At 44.2% G+C, this 6,000-nt stretch overlaps 1 protein-coding gene across 1 annotated transcript in view; it reads left to right on the top strand.

The window, feature by feature from the left end:
- The first annotated feature begins 477 nt into the window (after window positions 1-477).
- The window catches only part of ASB2 (ankyrin repeat and SOCS box containing 2), a 194,051-nt gene continuing 188,528 nt past the window's right edge, over window positions 478-6,000 (top strand). Inside the window, exon 1 of the mRNA XM_069637978.1 lies at window positions 478-846. The gene's annotated coding sequence lies outside the window, so the exon portion shown is untranslated. The remainder of the gene's footprint in view (window positions 847-6,000) is intronic.

The raw sequence follows: 6,000 nt of genomic DNA, 5'->3' as shown, positions 1-6,000 counted from the left end.
TGACCTGGGTCTGGTGGCAGGGGGGCAGTGGAAGTCCAAGTTTACTGTCAGTGCAACATGAAACTGAGCAAATCTGAGGCATTCCCTCTCATTTAAAAAAAAAAAAATGTTTTAACCAGTGATGTGATTTCTAAACGCACAGTTCATGCGTACAATTTGCAACCACCTTCCCCGCGCTACTTTTACGTGAATATAGTGGGCATTACATGTTCTGTTCTTAACTCTTAGCAAAAGGCAACGGTAACTCTGAAATGTTTGGCAACTCGCTTTCCATGTTGAATGTGCCTGCACTCGCCCAGGAATACACAGCTGCCAGAAGAACTCGGCGAGCAAATGCAGGGGGGATTCCAAATAAAAAGGGAAGCCTCTGTACGAAGCTTGCCTCTCTCACGGAGATTATGAAGGAATATTGTTTTTTTTCATGCGCAGAATCATGGCCTTGGAAGGCCCATATATGGAAGGCAAATACCGGGGACCCACGAAAAAAGGTCACATCCCCGCGCGCGTCTTAGTGAAGCGAAGTGCTGCATATTAACCCAACGCAGAAGGTCCTGGACGTGTGTGTGCGGCCGAGCGCTTGCCGCGTGCACCGAGTGTGCACGCAGGAAACCGGAGATGCACCACAAGGCGGCTCTTTGGCGAGTGCACGGCGGTCATGAGGTGGTCCCGAAATAAACCGCAGGCTTCAAAGACAGGGCTTGGGAGGGCGGCCTCGGGATAGCGCCGCCGCCTCGCACCATGGAAGGCCGCACATCCAGCGCCTGGAGGGCTTCCTTCGCGGCGCCATAAGGCAGCACCCACAAGTTCTTTGTATAGCGACCTCGAGGCGACCTTGCGAGCAGTCAGGTAAGGCGCTCTGTCCGAAATCGCTGTTTTAAGTGGCCCCAGCTAACAGGACACGTCGCACCCGTACACTTCTACACGCAGCAGGCAAATGCAGTGCACTTGTTTTAAACAATTAGAATTAGCGTAATGCATCCCACAAGCAATCTGTTCCACTTAGGAGACCCCCTCCCCTCCCCCGATGTGCCGGCTGTGTGCTGCTGTCTGCAAGCAGAGCCAAAAAAAGAATGGCATTTATCTATCCATTGCCTGGAACGTGGGCTGTAAATATAGTGCAGTGGGGCGGCAGAGGGGTAGATAGGAACGCGTGTGAAGTGTCCGTCGCTGTCACCGACCCTCTGTATTCTTTTTGTGATATATATATATATATAGCGCTTTAAGCAGAAGGTCCACTTCTCTAAGCGCCGTGTTATTATTTTGTATTATGATGGTATTTATTGAGCCCAGACCCGGCTTCGAGAAGCAGCAGAGCGCTTTACAGAGGTATGCAACAATACAGATGCATAACGGGGCGCTTTACAGAGGTATACAACATTACAGATGCATAACAGAGCGCTTTACAGAGGTATGCAACAATACAGATGCATAACGGGGCGCTTTACAGAGGTATGCAACAATACAGATGCATAACGGGGCGCTTTACAGAGGTATGCAACAATACAGATGCATAAAAGGGGGCTTTACAGAGGTATGCAACAATACAGATGCATAACGGGGCGCTTTACAGAGGTATACAACATTACAGATACATAACAGAGCGCTTTACAGAGGTATACAACATTACAGATGCATAACAGAGCGCTTTACAGAGGTATACGACATTACAGATGCATAACAGAGCGCTTTACAGAGGTATGCAACAATACAGATGCATAACGGGGCGCTTTACAAAGGGATACAACATTACAGATACATAACAGAGCGCTTTACAGAGGTATACAACATTACAGATGCATAACAGAGCGCTTTACAGAGGTATACGACATTACAGATGCATAACAGAGCGCTTTACAGAGGTATGCAACAATACAGATGCATAACGGGGCGCTTTACAGAGGTATACAACATTACAGATGCATAACAGAGCGCTTTACAGAGGTATGCAACAATACAGATGCATAACGGGGCGCTTTACAGAGGTATACAACATTACAGATGCATAACAGAGCGCTTTACAGAGGTATGCAACAATACAGATGCATAACGGGGCGCTTTACAGAGGTATACAACATTACAGATGCATAACAGAGCGCTTTACAGAGGTATGCAACAATACAGATGCATAACGGGGCGCTTTACAGAGGTATACAACATTACAGATACATAACAGAGCGCTTTACAGAGGTATACAACATTACAGATGCATAACGGGGCGCTTTACAGAGGTATACAACATTACAGATGCATAACAGAGCGCTTTACAGAGGTATACAACATTACAGATGCATAACGGGGCGCTTTACAGAGGTATACAACATTACAGATGCATAACAGAGCGCTTTACAGAGGTATACAACATTACAGATGCATAACAGAGCGCTTTACAGAGGTATACGCCATTACAGATGCATGACAGAGCGCCTTACACAGGTATACAACATTACAGATACATAACAGAGGGCTTTACATGGGTATACATTACAGATGCATGACAGAGCGCTTTACAGAGGTATACAACATTCCAGATGCATGACAGAGCGCCTTACAGAGGTATACAACATTACAGATACATAACAGGGCGCTTTACAGAGGTATGCAACAATACAGATGCATAACAGGGGGCTTTACAGAGGTATGCAACAATACAGATGCATAACGGGGCGCTTTACAGAGGTATACAACATTACAGATACATAACAGAGCGCTTTACAGAGGTATACAACATTACAGATGCATAACAGAGCGCTTTACAGAGGTATACGACATTACAGATGCATAACAGAGCGCTTTACAGAGGTATGCAACAATACAGATGCATAACGGGGCGCTTTACAAAGGGATACAACATTACAGATACATAACAGAGCGCTTTACAGAGGTATACAACATTACAGATGCATAACAGAGCGCTTTACAGAGGTATACGACATTACAGATGCATAACAGAGCGCTTTACAGAGGTATGCAACAATACAGATGCATAACGGGCGCTTTACAGAGGTATACAACATTACAGATGCATAACAGAGCGCTTTACAGAGGTATGCAACAATACAGATGCATAACGGGGCGCTTTACAGAGGTATACAACATTACAGATGCATAACAGAGCGCTTTACAGAGGTATGCAACAATACAGATGCATAACGGGGCGCTTTACAGAGGTATACAACATTACAGATGCATAACAGAGCGCTTTACAGAGGTATGCAACAATACAGATGCATAACGGGGCGCTTTACAGAGGTATACAACATTACAGATACATAACAGAGCGCTTTACAGAGGTATACAACATTACAGATGCATAACAGGGCGCTTTACAGAGGTATACAACATTACAGATGCATAACAGAGCGCTTTACAGAGGTATACAACATTACAGATGCATAACGGGGCGCTTTACAGAGGTATACAACATTACAGATGCATAACAGAGCGCTTTACAGAGGTATACAACATTACAGATGCATAACAGAGCGCTTTACAGAGGTATACGCCATTACAGATGCATGACAGAGCGCCTTACACAGGTATACAACATTACAGATACATAACAGAGGGCTTTACATGGGTATACATTACAGATGCATGACAGAGCGCTTTACAGAGGTATACAACATTCCAGATGCATGACAGAGCGCCTTACAGAGGTATACAACATTACAGATACATAACAGAGGGCTTTACAGAGGTATACGACATTACAGATGCACGACAGAGCGCCTTACAGAGGTATACAACATTACAGATACATAACAGAGGGCTTTACAGAGGTATACAACATTACAGATGCATAACAGAGCGCTTTACAGAGGTATACGCCATTACAGATGCATGACAGAGCGCCTTACATAGGTATACAACATTACAGATACATAACAGAGGGCTTTACATGGGTATACATTACAGATGCATGACAGAGCGCTTTACAGAGGTATACAACATTACAGATGCATAACGGGGCGCTTTACAGAGGTATACAACATTACAGATGCATAACAGAGCGCTTTACAGAGGTATACGACATTACAGATTCATGACAGAGCGCCTTACAGAGGTATACAACATTACAGATACATAACAGAGGGCTTTACATGGGTATACATTACAGATGCATGACAGAGCGCTTTACAGAGGTATACAACATTCCAGATGCATGACAGAGCGCTTTACAGAGGTATACAACATTACAGATGCATAACGGGGCGCTTTACAGAGGTATACAACATTACAGATGCATAACAGAGCGCTTTACAGAGGTATACGCCATTACAGATGCATGACAGAGCGCCTTACAGAGGTATACAACATTACAGATACATAACAGAGGGCTTTACATGGGTATACATTACAGATGCATGACAGAGCGCTTTACAGAGGTATACAACATTACAGATGCATAACGGGGCGCTTTACAGAGGTATACAACATTACAGATGCATAACAGAGCGCTTTACAGAGGTATACGCCATTACAGATGCATGACAGAGCGCCTTACAGAGGTATACAACATTACAGATACATAACAGAGGGCTTTACATGGGTATACATTACAGATGCATGACAGAGCGCTTTACAGAGGTGTACAACATTCCAGATGCATGACAGAGCGCTTTACAGAGGTATACAACATTACAGATGCATAACGGGGCGCTTTACAGAGGTATACAACATTACAGATGCATAACAGAGCGCTTTACAGAGGTATACGACATTACAGATGCATGACAGAGCGCCTTACAGAGGTATACAACAATACAGATACATAACAGAGGGCTTTACATGGGTATACATTACAGATGCATGACAGAGCGCTTTACAGAGGTATACAACATTACAGATGCATGACAGAGCGCTTTACAGAGGTATACAACATTACAGATGCATAACAGAGCGCTTTACATGGGTGTACATTACAGATACATAACAGAGGGCTTTACAGAGGTATACAACATTACAGATGCATAACAGAGCGCTTTACATGGGTATACATTACAGATGCATAACAGAGCGCTTTACATGGGTATACATTACAGATGCATAACGGAGTGCTTTACATGGGTATACATTACAGATGCATGACAGAGCGCTTTACAGAGGTATACAACATTACAGATGCATGACAGAGTGCTTTACATGGGTATACATTACAGATGCATAACAGAGCGCTTTACATCGGTATACATTACAGATGCATAACGGAGCGCTTTACATGGGTATACATTACAGATGCATGACAGAGCTCTTTACAGAGGTATACAACATTACAGATGCATGACAGAGCGCTTTACATGGGTATACATTACAGATGCATAAAAGAGCGCTTTACATGGGTATACATTACAGATGCATAACGGATCGCTTTACATGGGTATACATTACAGATGCATGACAGAGCGCTTTACAGAGGTATACAACATTACAGATGCATAACAGAGCGCCTTACAAAGGTATACAACATTACAGATGCATAACAGAGGGCTTTACAGAGGTATACAACATTACAGATACATAACAGAGGGCTTTACAGAGGTATACAACATTACAGATACATAACAGAGGGCTTTACAGAGGTATACAACATTACAGATACATAACAGAGGGCTTTACAGAGGTATGCAACTATACAGATATACAGCGGGGGGGTAGGATAGAGTTGGGTACAGCTGTACTGGGTGGTGGGGAGGAGAGTGGCGGGTGGCATCTAGTGAGACAGGTGGCGCAAGGTGCAACATTATGGCCTAGGTGTTGGGGAGCAGAGATTCCTTGAAGTGGTGGTTCTTGAGTTCTTTTCTGAATTGTAGGAGGGTGGGGGCGGTATGATGCTGACGGGGAGGAGGTTGCATAGTCTTGGGGCATAGGCAGAGAAGTCTTTTTTTAGTCTTTTTTTCTGATCCTTTACTTTTTTGCCGCGGCGGATTTCAAGAGTGCACGTGTCCTGTCTTCTGGTGGTGCGCTGTGTGCTGCAGATGCTGAGTTTCTCTGCGAGGTAGC

Source organism: Ambystoma mexicanum, chromosome 14 (assembly GCF_040938575.1).
Source record: "Ambystoma mexicanum isolate Mex_15411 chromosome 14, UKY_AmexF1_1, whole genome shotgun sequence".
Classification (NCBI taxonomy): Eukaryota; Metazoa; Chordata; class Amphibia; order Caudata; family Ambystomatidae; genus Ambystoma; species Ambystoma mexicanum.
Note: the sequence above shows the minus strand (reverse complement) of the source record. Positions and strands in the feature narration are given on the sequence as shown.